This window comes from Aedes aegypti, chromosome 2 (genome assembly GCF_002204515.2).
Source record: "Aedes aegypti strain LVP_AGWG chromosome 2, AaegL5.0 Primary Assembly, whole genome shotgun sequence".
Taxonomy (NCBI): Eukaryota; Metazoa; Arthropoda; class Insecta; order Diptera; family Culicidae; genus Aedes; species Aedes aegypti.
In genome coordinates, this window is record NC_035108.1 from 279,022,019 (window position 1) to 279,044,330 (window position 22,312).

Here is a 22,312-nt window from a genome sequence, read left to right on the forward strand (position 1 = left end):
GTTCTTACCGTCAGGGATAAAACGTCATTTTACTTAGAGGTTCCAAACATGAATAATGACTTGTCGAATAATGCCGATTTGTTATATTATCCTTTTTTAATAATTTTGTCTATCGGAAATGGTTATGGGTATTCGGAAATAATAATTTTATGTTTGTGATGCCAAGATAGTTGTAACGGTACCCAAACTACCAAACTAAGGTACATAGGTTCAAATCGCATCGGTCAAGGATCTTTTCGAGTTGGGAATTGTATCGACTTCCCTGAACATTGTACCTGTCGATTTATGGACAAAAGATCGAAAGGACAAAAGTTCTAAAGACAAAAAGTAGCAAGGACAAAAGGTTAAAAATGGTTTTCTTGGCGGGAATTTTGTCCTTCTTTGAAAATAGATTTTCGACCTTTTGTCCCTTCTTTTTTGTTCTTCGACCTTTTGTCCTTTCGACCCTTTGTCTTTAGACCTTCTGTCCTATCGACCATTTATCTTTCGGCCTTTTGTCATAGATTCGTTTGGTATTTGACATGGTGTCTATTTAGATCTGGATGAAAAATCATGAATTTGCATGATAGACCCATCATGATCGTGATATGATGGTCTGAAAATGTCCACATACCGTCGGACGGGGCTACTTTTGATTCCAGGGGCTACTTTGGACACTCACCTTTTGTATTTATTAGCAGCGTAAATATTAATCTGAGCAATTTTGTGTCTTCAGCACTTTTATTAACCAATATATGCTCTACCACTAGGCATGATTTTTTCTTGGAACAACATCAACAATAACAGGATAAACAAGAAAACATTTAAAAAAAGCCCGAATAAATATTCACAAGGTATAAAACATTGGCTATACAAACATTGTTTGAATTTTACCCATGTCTTGGAAACTTATTAGGAGCATCACAAAACTATCGAATCGTCATGTTTCATGAAAATCTTGTGATTTGTTTTGCTTAAAATTGTTGTTTTATTAAAATAATTGATCAAAGGTCTTATTTTTGCGACTTTTATTTTATTATAATGTTTTGGTTTGTGTATTTTACAACATAAAAAAAAATGTTTGTAAAAGTGAATAGACATAAAACACATATATTTCAATACGTACCAATGCCAAATTCACAACATAATCTCTAAAAAACTATTTTTCGTCATATTTTACATGAATTTGTAGTACAGAACAGTTGCATCTTTCAAATGCCTAAATTAAACTACTCTTAAGCCAGCTTTAAACTGCTAAGAAACTAAAAGCATATTACAAAAGCAAACTGACTTCGTTACGATCTTGCTAAACTTTACTTCATAGATTGCGTTTTTAATGAAAATTACTTACTGGTATTAAATTAGTTACCGGTATTAATGTGATCCTTCAACATATCGTTCATATAACAGTAAGAATAGAAAAAAAGAGTTTTTGTACATAACTCATTTATCATCGTAGTACCTAGTAGTTACGTCGTTCGTTTATGTCAACTTGAAAATCGAGCATTCGTAACTGATAGTTCCATTTAAGAGGAAGTTGAAAATTTAAGTTTCACACTGCAAACTGAGAATAGTGAATGGCATGTTTCGCTGAAATTTGTTATATATGTGTAATTGATTCTAGCTTTGCAATTTTCTACATTAAGTTTATCATTGAAAAACGTTCCATAACATCACAGTGGACGACAATCTATTGAATCAGTTTGAAAATTATAAGGAAAAATCATTTCATTAGCAAATTGTGAAAATGTCCAAAGTAGCCCCTTTTTTGTCTTGAAGGACACACTTTTTTCGCTATTCAAGCATTTTTGTTATTTCTTGATGGATTTGCCTCATATTTTGCACATTTGTTACGTACATATACAACTTAAATATAGGTAAAAAATATCAACATCTATCCATAATTCTAAGAGTTACAAATCCTCAAAGTTCAAGAATGTGGAAATAATGTCAAAAGAAGCCCCGTTTGACGGTAACACCCTACCGGAACCGATTCCAAAATATTACAACCAAATCTGGCCAAATCTAATTGTTAGTATCCTTGGTGCTCTTGTAAATCAGAATGCAATATATTGAAATTTGAACCGTCGCCACAGTGCGTTGCTCCATAGACAAAAATCAAATTTCAATTTATTTTATTCTGCGATAATAAGTATCCACAAGTGTTTATAGATAGCATCCGCTATTGAAACAAGTGTTTATAAGACATACAAAGCTCAAAAACTACTACAACAAGCTTCGAAAGCATCCATTGTCGGAGTAAGCATAGCATAGCATAAGCATAGATAACCGTACAATTCGTAGTTGCTACTCCGTGATTGACCAGAACAATCGAAGTTGCACAGGGAATTAATGAATGGGGCTTGGGATTAGCTTACCATTCTTCAATGTGCACAAATCGAGAGCTCAAATTTAAAAGTCAATAACGGCGCCGGCCACGTCCTTACGGTCATCGGGGAAGGGAAGGAATGTTAGTGTGACTACCGTTGTTACTAGAGACCGAGATCACCTCTGCATCTCCACGGTTGTCATGGAGAGGATATTGGGTTAGTGGGATAAGGTAAAGATCTGGGAGTCACCAATGTTTGGTGATGCGAGCCATGATATAATCACGCCTAACCGGATTCGCGAAATAATTCGATAATCGCATTAAACGCCGCACAAGTGTTCGTCACTCGCCCACGCAAGAGCAAGCGACGCGATCAATAGATCAAACACTACTAGCGATCCGCGGCGCTTTTTCATTTCTCTGAGCGAACGACGCGCGACAAGTTTGATCCTGCCCCCATCGCCCGCCCCCGCAGGAGCAAGCGTCAAGGTCGAAGGATCAAACACTACTTACGAACCGATCACTTTTTCACCGCTTCACTACCGACGCGCGACATATTTGATCCTGCCCTCATCACCCGCTCCCGCAGGAGCCAGCGTCAAGGTGGAAGGATCAAACACTACTCTATTCAAAAGATGTTTTTATTAATGACGAAAACTGAAAATTACATGTATATATTTTAAATTATATGAAACAGGAATAATGCCGACACTTGTAGTGACGAACTATACATAGTTTGTTTGAAAATTACATATGAGTATTACGTTGCATTTTGTCTCGATATGGTACAAGTTTTAAAAAATACGTCAACATTCACAATGTCGAACAATTCAAAAGATAATTTTTAATAACGTATAAAAGAGACAAATATATGTATATTGAAATTGTATAAGAAAAAAACATAATGCCGACACTTATAGTGACGAACCATACAAAGTTTGTTTTAAAATTACTTAAAAGTTACGCTTTCAAGAAAATATGTGTTATCACAAGAATGAAACGAACTCACCAGTTGGTAATCCATCCTCGACTGAACACAAAACTGATACTGACAGCAAAACTTCTTGGCGTCCCGAAAACAAACCGTCTTGCTTGTGCCTTCCAAATACCTACCCAGCAAGACGCTCCAAAACAGAAAAAAAAATCTTAGGAGCCGAAAACACGCGCGAAACCGTGAGCCAAATCTATCGGGCGACGCAAAACTGAACTGTCCTGCTTGGGCTTTACGAAGCACTACCCAGCAAGACGCTTGAAAACAGGAAAAAAAAATCTCCGGCGACGAAAACATGCACGAAACCGTGAGCCAAATTTATCGGACGACGCAAAACTGAACTGTCCTGCTTGGGCTTTACGAAGCACTACCCAGCAAGACGCTTGAAAACAGGAAAAAAAAAATCTCCGGCGACGAAAACATGCGCGAAACCGTGAGCCAAATCTATCGGACGACGCAAAACCGAACTGTCCTGCTTGGGCTTCACGAAGCACTCCGAAAGCATCCATTGTCGGAGTAGCAGAAAAACTAAATTTTGTCGCATGTTTTCAGCATTCTTTTCAACTAGTACGGAGAGTTTTTGAAACCAATATATTTAATCAAAACCCAAAAGAGAACATGGCTGGAGGTTGGTAAAGTATATTTGATGGGATAATAACACCAATTTTTACTTTGAATATGAGAAATCGACACGTCGAGTTGGCTATGAAATCAAACTTATGAAATACTAACATGCAACTTTGATAATCGATTCAAAAAAAGTTCCACCGAGTTCCACCCTAAATCACTCACAGACATGATTTTTAGAGTGTCATGTAAAAGGTCTGAAAGATACAGCTGCAACTCCCTGCAACTCTTCGAGATTTTTGACTATTTTTAGGGGTATTCCTTAACCAGCACAAGTATGAAAATGAGTTGTTTGTGATGGAAAATCCGAAAATCTTGCAACACTATGTGGTCTCGGCTCAACCAGACATTACACCAGAGCAAGTTTATGCTCAAAATAATATATTTCAAATGTAGCTTCCAAGGTTTTAATCAAATTTCATATAAAAACTGAAACATTTAAAAAAAATGCGATTTTTTGCATAAAGGCGTATAAGCCACTTTTGCAGCTACGAGTGATAAGAGACATATTTGCAAACAACTTCTTACATCATTATGAGCAATAAAAGTACAAATGGCATGGTTTTTCTTGGAAAAAATATGAATTGGCGCTTGGGACAGTTTTGCGATTATGCGTAAATTATATGTCATTTATGCAAATTGTAGCTCTTTTGACCAGAAACAACTTTCCCTTCCATACCAAAGGTGTTCAAATGGCTTAATCTTCTAGTTTCGATTTTTGTCCCGCAGCTCCATACATTCAACGCACTGTGCGTCGTACCATACATGCGTATGAACAACTGCATATGATATGTACCATTTCCTTCTGAAACAGGTTCCAGGTACCCTTGTGTTCTTGTGTTCAGAGTGGCCATTAGCCTGGGACACGGTTATATGAAAATTTTAAATTCTCGCTCCAGTCCACTTTTTGGATCGCATTTAGGTCCCATAACAACTGTGCAAAATTTCAGCTTGATCGGAGAAACTATATTTTAGCGCCAGTCGTTCACTATGGGAAAACTTACTTTTGCAAAGAAAAATCGCCAGAGGTCGCTTATTGTCCTCTATAAAAATTCTGAACACAGATATCGATAGGTATTTCCACGATTAACAACATTGCCGAAGACAGAAAAGCAATCCGATGCTTGTGAAAACAAGTTATTAAACATAGCCCGAGCAAAGTCGAATAACAACCGCATAACATAGTGATAACAAGATGTACATCATGATTTCATTTTGATATTTTTTGTTATCAATACGAAGACTCTTGTTATCATCGAATTTTGAGCTTTCAGATCGAGGATGCCACCGACGGGTGAATGACGTCAAATGCTTGTTATCATAATTCGATCGTTATAACTAATTGATAACATAATGAGGTATCAATGAGGGAAATTGGCTGGATAACAAAACTTGTTATCAATGTGTTTCAAATGATTACACAATGAGATATTTATATGATATCTACAGTATAAACTTTTGTTATCACGTTTGTTGTGTTGCCTGCTTATTCAACCAAAATGAAAACAAACTATGTTATCAAATGCTTGTTATCGGATAACACAACTTGTTATCTTTTTGTTACCCAGCTTTGCTCGGGAGACTGTTCCGAAATTTTGCCCGATTTTGTCATTATTGTTATTCCTTGACGTGTTAATCAACGTCGGCTTGCCAATAGGTTTTTATTGAATAACTTTTTTCATAAGTGTCGGATTGTTTCGCGGTCTTCGGCAATATGCTTCATCGTAAAAATACCTATCGAGGTCTGTGTTCATAATTTTTATAGACGTCAATGAGCGACCTCTGGCGATTTTTCTTTGCAAAAGTAAGTTTTCCCATAGTAAATCCCATACAAACTTTGAACGGCTGGCACTAAAATATAGTTTCTCCGATCGAGCTGAAATTTTGCACAGTTGTTATGGGACCTAAATGCAATCCAAAAAGTGGACTGGAGCGAGAATCTAAATTTTGTCCCACACTAGTGGCCATACTTACGAAAATTGTCAAGGGTTCCATTCTCCAGATTCATATCTTTCATGTTGCACATGGGGCCCAGATAGCCGTAGCGGTAAACGCGCAGCTATTCAGCAAGACCAAGCTGAGGGTCGTGGGTTCGAATCCCACCGGTCGAGGATCTTTTCGGGTTGGAAATTTTCTCGACTTCCCAGGGCATAGAGTATCATCGTACCTGCCACACGATATTACGCATGCAAAAATGGTCATTGGCATGGTAAGCTCTCAGTTAATAACTGTGGAAGTGCTCATAAGAACACTAAGCTGAGAAGCAGGCTCTGTCCCAGTAGGGACGTAACGCCAGAAAGAAGAAGAAGAAGATGTTGCACACAATTACTCAATATGCATCATTAAACCTCCCCGGAAAACACTTGAGGGTTGATGTGCAGCATGACATGGTTTGCAATCAACGGATTGTTTTTTTTTTTTGTCTCCATGATCTCCATGAATCGGCTGCAAAACATATATTAAGTACTTGCAATAGACCCTATGTTGCAGAAATTATACAGTATGCATCGTGTTATACTCCCAGCAAAAAAAAACTTGGAGATTCTTACGCCGCATGATAAAGTTTGCAACTATCGCATTGATGTCCTTCTCCAGGGTCCCGAAATAGGCTCCAGAGCATCCCGGAAATACTTGTAATTGACCCTATGTTGCAATGAATTATTGAGCATGCTTTGTTTTATACTCCCAGCAAAAAATCTTGAAGATTGATGGGTCGTATGATATTGCGGATTGATGTCATTTCCCAGGGTCCCGGAATCGGCTCTTAGATATTCCGGAAGTACTTGTAGATGGCACTGTATTGCATACAATTACTCAATATGTATAGTATTAGATTTCTCTTGTAAATCATTGAAGTTTGAAGTGCCGCATGATATGGTTTGCGCTGATCAAATTGTTTGCCTCAACTGATGCCTAGGAAACCGGTTCCAGGTAATCCAGAACCAGCCAAAACGGTTCCAAACGAGTTAAAAGAGTCGGAATATACTAATGGTTAATGATTTAATTACAAACACTGTAGTTTTGTTTGACCCATGCAAAACAAATATGGAAATGTCTCAATTGACCTTCGGGACAATCCCCATCCGCATAATCCGGAGTCGACCGTCCGTTTGGGGTTCTCAGTACAGGTCACAAGACTTGAATAGTGTTTTATCAAAATTTTATTGAAATTGGCTAAAAATTATAGAAATTAGAGCCAAAAGATTACGAAAATTTGGTTGCAAAAATATGTCAGGGACGCAAAGGTTAATAACTGTAGAAATGTGGTAACTGTAGAACACTAAACTAGGAACGTAATTTTGTTAGATTCCGTTATAATTTGCGTTTTTATAATCAAAGATCTGAAAGTCCAAGAAGAAGAAACGTTTTTTCATCTGTTTACTAAACCACAACACAAACTAGTAGATCTAGTCAGCTGATTTTTGCACATCTAGGCTAGACGCTCGTTTCTACTAAACATTTCAAAAATTAGATAAGCTCGTAAAAAATGGCTTCTTCTACTGCAAAATACTGGTTTTCCCACTTTATCTGGCTCGGCTTATGATCTAAAACGAGCACATGAGACGAATCGTACGCGAGTCGGCCTTGAATTAATTTCATCGTGAACTTTATCGTCGTCAACCAGTTTTGGTGATTTTAAGAGAAAGAGAAATGGAAGGGGTACCATAGAGGGAGGTAAACACTAAACGGAGGGTTAGCCCATTTTTAACACATTGTGAAGTTCAAAATTCAATATTTTTTTTGTGATTAATAACATATTTTGTCTTATCCGTGGTCGAGAATGGTGTATAAATGGTCGAGAATGGTGTATAAGTGCATATATAATCATGACAATTTGTATTTAGACTATGAAAACCTTCGTAATATCAAAATAGTTTAGCAATAGCCATATCTTTATTTTCGTCCCAACCGGCGAGTTTCACAAAAAAACACATCTATATATTGGAAGGCTTCGTGTGTACCAATTAATTTTATTGCAGCTATTTGCATTAGAAAAGATTGTTAAACACATTTAGCTAGAACTAAATTCCAAGTTTAATACTATCACTTGACTTCTGGACAGGTCGGTAATGAACTCAAAGTTGATTAAGCCCTTCAGCAATACCCCTCACACTACTCTACTGAGTAACTTTTAGCCGCTTACTTACATGGGTTGCCTTTATGACCTGTTCTAGCTTTCTAGCCTACCGCGCATTGTCTCCGTTTAGCCGCGTAATCGTGCTGTTTGTTACCGGCGGTAAGTTGTCACATTAAGTGTCCGTTCATTGGCAAAACATTTGAATGGATATGATTCATATCGCTCCGCCTAACGAGCAAAACAGCTGAGTTGCTGTTTGAAGGGCACGCACGCATTCGCAGCCATGTGCCACCGTCGTCGCACAGTGGCGGAAAGCCGGACAAGGACAAAACCTCAAAAAATTATTTCAAAATTCAATATTCAAAATATTTGAAAATTTGATTGCAAAACTCTGTAAAGATAAGAAAAAATATGAACAAAGTGATTTTTAGGATACTTAAAGCCTTGATTGATTAGTTACCGTTCAAATTAGCGGGGGTGCGCGGGTACCAAAATTAGCAAATGGTCGAATTTGCAGCCATTTTGGAAAACTTTTAAGGCTTTGTCCGACTTTCGTATAGAGTCCCGCCACTGTGCTTCGCCTGCGCAACGGACGGAGCGCGGATGAGCCACTGTTCACGCTCGATTCAATTGAATCGTGACCAACCCTGGCCTCTAATATCGAATGCATCAGACGCAGTTACATCGGTCTGGTGTCAGCATGCGTCTTCACCGCCCTCCGTACGTTTGTCGCGTCGTTTGCCATTGACAATGATTTCAGCAAATTGAAACAATTGCTGCAAGCAACGGCTGGACCGTGCCCTATTCGGTTTCCATTGACGAAGTCTTTGTCACGAAGATGACCAAAACGGCTTATATTTCCGACCGGTGCGGTTTGAGTACAAAATTTGATGTGTTTGATAACTGCTTCTGTATCAGGCACAGTAAAGTGTTATCTTCTTCTTTCTGACATTTCGTCCCAACTGGGACAGAGCATGTTTCTCAGCTTAGTATTCTTATGAGCACTTTCACAGTTATGATCTGAGAGCTTTTTTTTGCTGGGTCACCATTTACCAGATACGAAGACACTTTATGCCCTGAGAAGTCGAGATAATTTCCTTTACGAAAAGATCCTCGACCGGTGGTATTCTAACCTACGACCCTCAGCTTGGTATTGCTGAACAGCTGCAGGTTTACCACTACAGCTATGGGCCCATAGAAGTGAAGTCAATTCAATTTTTTAACATAATTATGTCTCTTCCATAACAAGACAGACTTATGACGATACATGATTAGTTTGAGTACTTGGTTGTTAGTATGATGTTACGTCAAACGCATTACTAAATATCACGTAGTCATGTCTATAAGTGTTAAGATAGGTTTCAGAAGGCCGACTCCAGAGGCACGTTCTCCTCCATTTGATACATCCAAACAATAGCGACGTGTCGCGACGGAGAGTGTAACTGTTATTTTGTCTATGTATCCCTCAAAACACTGATTTGTGAACATGTGTATACCAGAACGGCGCGATTTTGAAGCACCTTGGTGAGGAATGTTTCATCTAATATTACAGCTGTACCCCAATGCAGGAACTGTGTACTTTATCTATGCAGTTTCCTGTAGAATGGTCTTGATGATTTCCATCAAAGGTATCAACGCAAAGAGCTGAACCCTGAGGTACGCTGCCGGACGCTTGGAAAGCCAGTCACTTTTTACGTTATTTTTGGATTAAAGTACGTTTTTTGTCGTGGGATCCATAAATATAACGTCTATTACATGCTGCATTCATCATTTTTGGATGAATTGAAGCCGGTGTCCAGGATTCGAAACAACGATGATCATAAACCGGAGACGTTAAGAAAGCTTTTTCGGGGTTTGTTCAGGAGCAGTTCTAATCTACTGTAGTCTCCCAATATTGAATCTAACTACAGTAGATTCAATTCGTTTGTATGGCTGAATGTATACTATTCTGTGAAAACCTTAGAAATAACTTATTTCAAATCACTTCAAAAGACAATCGATCACAACTGGACTGAAATCGTCTGTAGTACATATGACTGTGCAAAACTAGAATTTTTTCTCTGCACCAAAAGATTATTTTTTGTTAAACACATTAATAACATCCAAGCTGTGGTTTACAGTATCAACTTTCAGTATTCGTGATGTTATATTAGCAAGAATAGACGTCTCAAATGTGATACGTTATTTTGGGCAGTATACACTACAAGGATCAACTGTTCCTTCCTTTTCACAATCTCATTTCAAAAGAATTTGAGCATTCCACCTCATATTCAAGGAAATTCCAGCAGTATACCCTTGCCTCAAAGTGATTGCTAAAGAAATTCCTTCCTTCCGGAGCAAAGAATTGAACAACTGTAAGCATGGACGTAGCCAGGATTTCGAGCGAGCGACCTTAAAGGTTCATTCACGAGTTTTACGCTTTTTGCATGAAACGTCAAAATATGAAGGACTCTTCTTTTTCAAAGTGAAGTTCAAATAACGTCTGGGTTCAATTTGTTTTCTGAGTAACAAAGCCAATGACAGTTTGGAAAATTCTACATTTAAATTGTAACTATTGTATGTAGTCTACTTATGCTTGACGAAATAAATAAATATCCTCTATCCAATGTTAATTTTACAAATGTAAGTGAGTTTTGTGCTAACATTTGTTATAAAGATTTTTTCGAAAACCTATTCAAACATCGTATAAATTATTTTTCATGGATTCCTCCAAGTTATTTTCGATAGGTTGCACTAATAATACGTTCAATTTCTCAACCAATTTCTTCGAATGTTTTCTCTTGAGTTCCTGTAAGAATTACTCTAAAGATTGTTCTAGGGATCCCTCAATGTTTTATTCAAAATATTATGTATTTTTGTTCCTTGAGATATCTTAACATATTCCTTTAGACATTATTTCTGGAATTGTTAAAATGCTCTTTCAGGATTAACACGAACAACCACTCCAAGAATCAAGAATTACTTTTAGAACATCAAAAGCTATTTTCTCCAGAGCTGTTCTTAGCATTCCATTGAGCATAATTCGAATAATATTCCCAAGTGCAGAAGCTAATGGAATCCTAGAAATAATACCTTATAACATTTTCTAATATCCCAGGTAATATATTAGGGGTATTCACTTAAAATTGCGTAAACTGAGATATCAGTGATGAAATATTTCATATGAAATATTCCTATTCGGGGATAAAAAGTGAGAAACAATAATCTAGTTACCTACCCAACAAAACTGTCAGGCTTCTCAAAAGTTAATTTTTGCAATTCCGTTGCAAATCAATCAACTTTTCATTGAGAAGTTGATCAACATAACGGCCTACTTTTCCTACTGAAAAAAACAGCGCTGAAAAGTAGCACTTTTCAGTACTGTTTTGGTAGACATCAACCGAACAGCTCAGTCTAATCATGCCATTTGTGCTTATTTGCGCGGCGTGTGAGTCGAGACGAGCCCTTCTCACCTCGGGTGATGTGAGGCGACTAATGTTAATCCAATGGGAGCGAGTCGACAATTGTCCTTCATTCGACTCGTCTCGCCTCACATGCCGCGCAGAATAAGCATAATTGCATCTGATTCTAGATCCGTTGTGCGATCTGATTCCGACAGGGGCTGTCCATTAACCACGTAATTAGTTTTTTGGGATTCCTGGCCAACCCCCTCGTGGTCATTTGTCCATACACAAATTTATAAAATTTGTATGGACCGTGATCATTGGCCAGACGCCCCTCTCTCTATGAATGACCACGTGATTCTGATTTGTAGTCAGCAACTGTTTGTGATGTCTTACCTGATTTAGATGGGAGCGTGAAAACATGTGACATTCATGGGTAGGTACTACTGTATCACAGCCTACGTGATTGAAAATACTGAATTGAGTAACGCCAGGAGAAATTTGGTAGAAAATATTTTTTTTGTCTGTTTTGCAATGGAATAATTATCATGTGATTTCTCAACTAAAATAGTCAAATGCGGATCCGCGAAAAGCCTTCATTGCCTGATGACTAATTTGATGACGAATGGTGGAAGTCGATGATGGGCGTTACATTTAAATTGGATTAGACTTAAACACAACATTATACCATAAAATTATAACTTCTCATTGTTACAAACACTTATTTGATTAGACGAACAGTACCTGGAGAGAGCAGCATCTCTGGCTCGTTCTACCACCGTGTCATCAGTTGCATAATTAACATTCCTTCGATCGTTTTCTTCAAAGCATCTTTAGATGGTCAATTCTACTCGTTTTCCAGTTGTGTCGGAGCTTTTCAATGCAGAATCAATATTTCAAATAGAAATTAATCGCAACTTTTTATTCAACTCGTTTTCGTAAACAATATAATGTTTGATTATAGATAACAAACTTGATGAAAGTTGTTATAGCAACGCATTCTTGGATTGATCGACCGTGATATCTCATCACATTGAAATATTTCCCGCACAGTTTATACAAATTTGTGAAATATTTAAGATACTACGTTTATCACGATATACGGGAAAATTTACGCCGGTAAGTGAATACCCCTATTATTAATAGCAATCTTAGAGATATTCATTTATAAATTATAGTAAAACACAAAAAAAACATTGGATAAATTCCTAAAACAAACTTAACTATTTTCTACCATATCCTTGGAAAAAATTTTCATGTTAATATTATGATTAATTTTGGGTAAAAATATTCAAGGGAATTCACAGACTAAATTCCTTGAGGAAATGTATTCAAGAATTTAAAGTTACACTTTGGTATCAGGTATTATTGATGGAAATCGAAATCTATTACTTCAAATACTTCTATGTAGTTATATTCCTGAAATTTTTGGAAATTTCCAAATTCGGAACTGTACTATGTTTTGAGGAACTTTTTGGGAAATCCTTAAAAAAACACCAGGATATTTTTATATATATTTGTTTTTTTTTTAATCTCAGGTTAAACTTAAAGCCCGGAGAAATTCTTGTAAGAATTGTTATAAAATGTTTTTATGTGATATTAGAAGCAATTTCTGGAATAATCTGAGAAAGAATGCTTGAAAAACTAAACGGGAAACATTCCTAATAAAACTCTAGTTATTTGAAGAAATCTGGAAACTTTTTTGAAGGAAAACTACTAGGAAAATCCTCAAAATATTTGATTTGGGCAATCTCTGCTAAAGTAATGCTTGAAGATGCTCTCAGTAGAATGCCTGGTTTGGTGAAAATTAAAGACTGGAACGCGCAAAAACAACAACAAAAATCGTACCCTTCAGTTAAAATTCATTAAAGGTCAAATTCATGATACATCATTCTTATTTTCTTTAGGTAGCTTATTTCGTATGTTTAAAGGAAAAAATGTTCGTTTATTATTTTGGTTTGCCAAATCCGAACTGCAGTGCCTTCAAGTTAACCCCTTCCATCGACCTTATTCGCCGCCGAACGTCAGTTTGGTTCAAACTGCTGCTCCTCTTCCATGAATATATTGGTTTTTTTTTTTTGAAATTCAATCTGACTAAGGTCCAATACGGTTCGATAGGGTTCGATAGAGTTATGAACTGTTGGGAGGGTTGTGATATTTGGGTACCAAAAGCACGTTGATCGCATCGTACCACTCGACTGCCTTTTCCCATAGTGGCAGCTCGCTTAGTCGGGCCAGAACAGCACATCTATTTTGTTGCTTCAGGAATGGTGGCAGCCGCTTTACGAGGCACTCTTAGACGTAGATCTCTTAATTGTTGGTTCCCGTATAGATGAAAATGTCACATTTTAGACGACATGTGCATATGGCATGCCAGACAACGTATTGTTTCATGAATTTCGATAGTTCGATAGTTTTGAAAACATCGGGCTTCTTCCCTTTCCCTGATGCGTCATAAATTACCTTTCTCTAAAGCTGCTTGAAATCCGCCTTCACATAAGTTTCGTGCGAGAACGTCGGAATCACTTGCTGCGCGAGCAAAATTTTGACTCGCTGCTCCCTTTTATTCGGACGTAATTTTGAAAACAGGAGAGCAAAAGGAGAAAACTCATCATAGCACTGTGTTATATTTCGTCGATTTAATGCGCTTTTTAAATAGCGTTTTTATTTTTAATCATAACATTTTTCCAAGAATTTTGACATTTTTGTGTTTCCTACAAAGTTTTTTGTCATGAAAAAACGCAGTTTCGTGCGAGAACGTCGGAATCACTTGCTGCGCGAGCAAAATTTTGACTCGCTGCTCCCTTTTATTCGGACGTAATTTTGAAAACAGGAGAGCAAAAGGAGAAAACTCATCATAGCACTGTGTTATATTTCGTCGATTTAATGCGCTTTTTAAATAGCGTTTTTATTTTTAATCATAACATTTTTCCAAGAATTTTGACATTTTTGTGTTTCCTACAAAGTTTTTTGTCATGAAAAAACCCGTATTTTTTCTGAACATATCATCACGTCTTTTGAAGTAACAAAGTTATTTATGAATTACTCTTTTTTCAAGGGGTAGTTAAGGCCCCTATATCTGCCTCTCGGCGCAAAAATGGCGCACACAACTCTTACAAATCATGAAAGTACCATATCTTCTCTTCGGCAGATGACAAAAACATTTGTCTATAAGCGTCTTTTCATGGGTTCTTACTATTGAATAAATGAGCCTTATCAAAACGATTTCTATCGATAATTCCTTTGCTTCAGAGATACAGAGGTGCGATATTCAGGAAAAACAAGCATTTTAAGATATCTAACAACTTTGTAGAATACATGAAAAATGTTAAAAATCTTGTTAAAGAGTTACGAATTTTTAACAGAATGTACACAAAGTTGTATAAAAAAAACGTTTAAAATCATTATTGTTCATAACTTTTTACTAAGATTTTTAACACTTTTATTTCTTCTACAAAGTTGTTAGATATCTTAGAACACGTGATTTTTTCTGAACATCGCACCTCTCTATATTTTGAAGTAAAGGAATTATCGATAGAAACCCTTTTAATAAGGTTTATTTGTTCAATAGTAAGGACCCATGAAAAGACGCTTATTGACAAATGTTTTTATCATCTGCCGAAAGGGAAGATATGGTGCTTTCATGATTTGTAAGAGTTGTCTGTGCCATTTTGCGCCGAGAGGCAGTTATAGGGGCCTAAACTACCCCTTGAAAAGAATATACAGTCGAAACCTCCTCAACTCGATATTCTATAACTCGATATACTCTATAACTCGATGGATTTTTCGGTCCCTTCGAATTCCCATACATCGTGCTCTCCATAAGTCGATATTTCTATAACTCGATATCTCCATTAGTCGATGTCACGTGAGAGAAAAATTTCCCTCCATAACTCGATATCCATTTTAAAGTTTCCCCGTATAAGAAGGATCTTATACGGGGAAACTTGGACTAATTCTTGTTTGGAAATGAATAAATACTTGCAAGTTGTAATGAATGTTTAAAAACATTAAAATAAAAAAAATATTGTGAGAAAAAAATGGAAATTTTCGATTTCGCAAAAAGTTTTCCAATAATTGTTTGTAAAATAATATCAACAAAATATTATTGCTTTCTTACAGAAGTAATCATATATGTGTTGGCAATACAGAAATTTGTTACTTTGATTTTGGGATTTTTTGCGTTGGTATATTCTATTACTCGATAATTCTATAAGTCGATGGTCCCTTGAATATCGAGTTATGGAGAGTCGACTGCAATTCATAAATAACTTTGTTACTTCAACAGATAGCGTGATGATATGTTCAGAAAAAACACGGGGGTTTTCATGACAAAAAAAACTTTGTAGAAAACACAAAAAATTTCAAAATTCTTGGAAAAAATTTATGATTAAAAATATTATTTTTAGAAGCCAGTCAGATACAAACGGCAGATATTTCAAAAGTAATAAGAGATAAAAAAAATCATGTCTTCGGACAAAGTTGTTTCAAATAGGCAATTCTACAACTTTGCCGAAGACACCATGTGTCTATCTAAATGTTTTTGAAAAAATAGTTTTTCTATCTCACTGCTAGTTGGATTGATCACAAAAACTTTTTTCATCAGAAGATGCGCTTTAATATACCAAGAAACTTCTCCGAACAAACTATATCGCTAAAATCAACGGTTTGGGCGCTTTTCAAAAAAGCGCATGAAATCGACGAAATATAACTCAGTGCATAGCAACCATTTGTATATACACTCAAATCTGAGTTCTAAAAAGATTGTCTAAACAAACTTGTTAATGAGTCGCACGTTGTTTTTCATAACTAAAACAATTTATGATGTCTTTGAACTTTGAAAAAAAGTTTTGTCAAGATTCAAGGAAATCAAGGATTACCTTCTGGAAAAATGTTTAGAAGCAAAAAATAATTAAATTATTGATTCAGCCCCACTTTACATAATTGGTAGCAGATCATTGATAATTATCAGCATACATGCAGTAGCTTAGAGTTCGCGCCATAATCAGTGTATATGTGTACGCTTCAATGTAAATGCTTTGTATTCCATGTCCTTTTTGTTACATGTTTGTTCGACCAAATGAATTGTCTTTAAGAAGTAAAAAACCACGATAGTAGATAGACTCAAATGATAGTCCTTGAGATCTCGTACTACAAGTGACTCACAGTTAGAACGCGCGTGCAGTTGGCATAAATCGTTAGAATAAATCGCCGTTAGTCACAGTTAACGTTCAACGCTCCCGTCATCGTAATCATCGCCATCATCGAAACTTCAAAAGCAGTTTTTGTTTTCAAAACTAAAAATTATTCGATGAAAATGTGTTCACTGCGTTTCGGTTAGAGAAAAGAATACAGTGAACAAATTTACCTGTAAATTTTCTTAATTTCGAACGAAAAAACTGCTTTGAAAATTCCGTAATCAATGACGGATCCTGTCCCCTTAAGTTACAGTTTGAACCTCAATATATCAGTCGAGTTGGTGTTGAAGAAACCATATTTTAGTCGGTGCAATAAATCCCAGTTTGACACGAATTCTTAACTCTGTTTTTCCATGAAGAAATACCATTCGACAGTGATCCAAACCAACAGACTCTCTTATGTGCGTTAGCAAAAACTCATTAGTTGAACGAGAAAAAATATTATTTTGTCAATGTTCAAAAAAGAAGAAACACTTAAAAGGCTTTAACATTTTGTTCAGTCGCCAGTGATTTTAGTGAGATTATCACGTTGCCAGTTCTTGGGATTTTTCATTCACCATGTGAATAGAGTGGACTGTAGTTTATCTCAGCTGAATTTCTGAAACTTTGAAATAAGAAGCACTTCAATAACGACGTATATAGTGGCCAAATATGGGTTCATTAGGTTAAAAAAACACTGCCGAAGTGAATCGAAAGTACAAAACATAATGATGATAGGTGATATTCATAAGACCTATAAGTAAAATAAAACCACACTTTACGCTCGGCTTTGGAATGACAGCACACTGTAGCCATCCGTTTGTCTAAAAAGAAATACAGTGCCTACCGATTTAGGTAACAAGGGCGTGATTTCTATGTAGCCAAATCTAGGATGTTACCATATTCGGGAATTTTGAAATGCTTATGCAGTTTATTCATTCTGATCCCTAGAAGTATCTGAAAATGCATGGCAACTGACTACCAATGATGTGAAATAAATGCATGGAAGCCTTCTTCAATTCGGCATTTAACCAAAAACTAGAGCCATCATGCAGTCTTGATAATACTCCTCAACATCATCCGAGATTGGTGACATACTCTAGAGCAGGATGCTGGCCTTTGCCTCTTTGTGAGGAAACGGAACAATACTAATCAGAGAGGCCAAACGAGAAATGAACGAGGAAGATGCAGTACAAAATGCAACAGAGAAAAATTCCATCAAAAATGAGTGCCATAACAACTCCGCGAGGACTGTTTTTTTTCTGGCGGGAAACTCAAGAGTTCATTTTTAAGTGTGAGTAAAGGTGGAGCAGAGGCAACAAGAGAGAAAAGGTAGCAGAAAAAAAATCTAGGCATTTTTTTTGCACTCTCACTCGAATCCTTTGAGGATCTGTGTTGAAAATTTTTGACTGCAATTTTTATTCCTCAGAAAAACGTCAAAATTGCCTCACTTTTACATCGCAGAGGGGTTTTTGTCAAGCCTATGATACTGAGTATACACAATATCTGAAAAGCACACTTGTTGTACACAGTATAAGCGTGGTGTTGCTGTCCGTGTCCATTTGCGGTAGCCCTAGAGTGCAGCTTTAAAAGCAAGATCCGATTGGAAGTAGCAAATTTTGAATACAGAGTCGGTTCATGATCCTTTCGGGTGGGAATATTTTCAACTTTCCCGAACTGCCGTGAATCGCAAGTCAATCCCATCTGTAAGTTTTTTGGGTTTTTAAGTTACCCAAATCGTTTATGGACGATCTCTTATGTACAACTAGTGAGCAAGGTTGTAAGTTTTGAATAGTGGAAGCTCTTATAAATTACTTTGCTAAAATCAATGCTATCACTGTTGAAATATTATGTTAGGAATCAACAGCTGAAGATAAGAAGAAAGATATCCATTAAATATTTACGATATGGCCCGTTACGAACGCCTATTTTGGATCTTGGCACTTTTCCAATGATTTATATCGAGACTGGCACCATCATGCGTCCAGAAATACAGGTAATGACAAGATCACTTGTAGCATTATGATTGTGCTTAGATTTGGATAATTTGCTGAGGGTAATGAACTGAATGAATAAAGGGGTGTATGGAATCAAAATTGCACCATTTTTAAATGGCTGTAACTTTTACCCGTTGGGTATTTTCCTATTTAAATTTTGGGTGTAATTTGTTAAAAGTGTATGGAGTCGGAAGAACAACAGCGGTGCAAATAAATTTTGCCGCACGTACCTCGAAAACCCGGATCTATCTCATCGTGCTGAGCTGGGAATGGTACATTCTACGGTGTCTCGTGTTTTAAATTGGTACTACGAACGTTTGACCATCGATCAAAAAAAAGTGGCAAAAATGAATCTCCGTATAGTGGTTGAGGATCACAAACGGGTAGTTCAAGCTTTCAAGAGCAATCCCAACAGTGCAGTTCGAGATGTGTCGAATAAACTGAATCTATCCAAAACTTTCATGCAAAATGCGAAAAAAAAACGTGAAGGAAAGTCCAAAAGGCGCCTAATCACGATTCGCAATTTGATTCCGTACACCCTTTACTAACTTGATTGTGTATCGATATTTTGCAATCATAATTCGCATTATGGTATCAACAAATGTAAGCTATCTGAATTGAATAGTGCAATTTTCAAAAAAAGTCTAAACACTGCGTTCTGCGAATTCACAGAACAAAATACTTTTAACCAGTTCATATATGAACATGCCTAAACCATATAAGCAATAAAGAAGCTATAGAGTTGTAATTGAGTTTTTGCTGTAGTACGTAATTTAAATTATACATTTTTCACAAAATTTAATAAAATTACTTATTTTAAAAACAAGATACCAGTCAACTCTTCCGTACTCGATATTCTGTATCTCGGAATCGAGTTGGAGAACCATAGTAAAAGTTGGTTTTCATGACTCACTCGATGGTCCCCTTGAATCGTATTCGCACTGGTTTTGTGTTCTAGAAGCCGATACCTTCTACACTCGATGGTCCTTCAATATCGAGTTATGGAGATTTCACAGTATTTCATCAAGTTTGGAAAATAAACCCAATTCAATGGTCCATTAGCATTTTTAATTTCGTTGTTCACCATTACCATTTGAATAACTCATTCCTCTGAAAAATAATAACGTCATACATTTCAAGATGCTGGTCGAACTAAATATTTTATTTATTCTCTATAAATTACGTTCCGGTCTTTCGAAATATACCCAGGCATATTTTGTATCAAATGTTGAGAAGAGATTTCCAGAATTTTTGCTTTCAGATTGCTTTCCATTTCCTCTAGTTTTCACCCCACCAACCGTTGTTGTCAACGATAAAGTGATAAAGCTGGTCCACGTGTTGAAATACGGCCCACGTGAAATAAAAATATCACCACCCGCCCAATAAAAAAAAACAAGGCACGTATTCCTCAGCAGGGGTCGTATTTTTAAAGCTAACTTCTAAATGATTTATAGCAACACGAATACACCATTGCCCCAAGTTTTAGAGTTATCCACGTTTTGCATACAATTTCCCGATACCAATCGACTTACCTCAATGTGTTGTAATTCCTGAACTAATTCAATATTTATCGCTCTATCAGCCCGGCAAAATGATTGCTCCGGGGCGATATGTGTGCTGGCTTGAAATAAGCTAGGTAAAGTGCGTATATATTTCGTTCTGCGGATCCGTTTTTTTTCTCCCAATAGCAAATGGGTGTGTACGTATGTTACTGGAATATTTGTTTTCTTTACGTTTTTTCTCTACCCCTTGGGCGAATTGTGTTAGAGTGTATCCGTTGTGATTATCTCATCCAGCGTTGGTCGGTAGTGTAAAATTGCACTGCACTCGTTGGGCTGAAGAAAATCCATGCAAAAATATGCTGCTTTGTTGTTGATTTTTCTTCGAGCTTTACGTCTTCTCTCTTCAGTTCTCCCGTTGCGTGTAAATCAAGCAAACATTCACACCACTTCATTCCACTGACATTCTTTAGAAATGAGCAAAACAGGTATAGAGGCCCCAGATTTCTACTCTCGGTTGCACCGGTTAAAACTTTTCCGCTTACAATTGCCGTGCCTTTTCTTCGGTGATATTTTCCATCCCACAGACGTTGCCACTCGGTTTTGCACTCCACTTTGACTTTCCGTCATACGTTACACGCTGTGTGAGATTTTTTTCTGCTAACTTACAACCCACTGACTTGCATTCAAAAAAGAATGGTTGGAGGAAACTCAGCCTTCGACAGAGATATGTACCAATTTCCCGTAGCCACCGCGCGAAGCAACAAAGTGTGTTAGCGTAATTTCAATCACAATTAACATTTATGATATTCCTTCACACACAATCACGTTTTTCTCGTTCACTAGCACACGAAACGAGCTCTGACTGCTGTTGCTGGCGCAAATTCCTCACACTTTTAGAACAGCACGTTAAACAGCACTAACTTCGCACCAAAGAAGCCTACCATTCAATTCCAGTCGGCAGTCACGTTTTTCTTCAAAACTTCAGAAACTGGAAACAGAATCAGTTGCCACAAGAAGTTGTCCGGGGAATATGAATCTTTGAAGTTGCATCAACTAGCTTATCGCCTAGCGCCTTCCTAATGGCAAGATCGCCGGGGGTCCCTTTCGTATCGGAGGAATCGATTCATCTGCTGTCGTTTCGAACGGGTGATAGCTTATACTGAATGAAATCGAAATCAAATATTGAAGAATTAAATAAATACGAATACTACTCGACGGAATGAATAATGCGAATAGAATGCAAAGTTAAAACACGCGCCGCACACAGGGGTTGTTTGGTGCAATCATGAGCAAATTGTGTTCTGCTTTAGTTGACTTCTCATGCCCTAATATTGAGTTAAAAAACGGTTATACGGTAGAAGTACCAATTATGGATAAAAATTTTTTTCCTATTAACGACTATAACGGCTAATATTAACAGGAACGATAAAATTATTTGTTTTTGATAATGACTGGACCATAATAAGAACCACGATAAACTTCGGAAACATGTGTCACCTCCTTAGCAGTTCACTAAAGGACACTCGTTACGAAATTTATGTTTTCATTTGGTAAAACTTTGGTAATACGTTTTAGAAATGCGATCAAAATCCTATTTTATCCAAGCTATTAACTTATTGTATCCATAATTAGTACACTCTACCCTAGCTTAAAATAATTGTGAACCGTTTGCTAACTATGGGTATAAAATCATATCAATGAATTTCTCATGTGTGATTGTATACCGAAGATTTTATTCGAATTTCATTACAGTTGTTATCTGTAATGCAATGATAGGATTTTTAATGATATGGACGAAAAAACTGGTTTTCCATTTTTGATGATTGTTGTTAGGATGTCCAAATATTTCACTTTGTCAGAAAACTAAGGGGCTCAATCTGCAAATGGTAGCTACCTGTGCAGAAGAAAATAGCTACTGAATACCAAAATAAGGTATTCCATACCAGATAATTTCCAATACTAACAACCTAGATAAGGTATGAATTAGCCCTGCATAAGAGGTAAAAGAGGTTATTCAGCATGACCATGCTGAGGGTCGAGGGTTCAAATCCCGCTGGTCGAGCGACTTTTCGTAAAGGAAATTTTCTCGATTCCCAGGGCATAGAGTATCTTCGTACCTGCCACACGATATACACATGCAAAAATGGTCAATGGCAAAGAAAGCTCTCAGTTAATAACTGTGAAAGTGCTCATAAGAACACTAATCTGAGAAGCAGGCTTTGTCCCAGTTGGGACGTAACGCCAGAAGA

The 22,312-nt window shown here is 36.9% G+C and overlaps 1 protein-coding gene across 1 annotated transcript in view; it reads right to left on the reverse strand.

Annotated features, from left to right (window-relative positions):
- Positions 1-22,312, reverse strand: part of LOC5574311 (protein gustavus) — a 756,279-nt gene that overhangs the window by 712,550 nt on the left and 21,417 nt on the right. Inside the window, exon 2 of the mRNA XM_021845167.1 lies at positions 20,094-21,222. The gene's annotated coding sequence lies outside the window, so the exon portion shown is untranslated. The remainder of the gene's footprint in view (positions 1-20,093; positions 21,223-22,312) is intronic.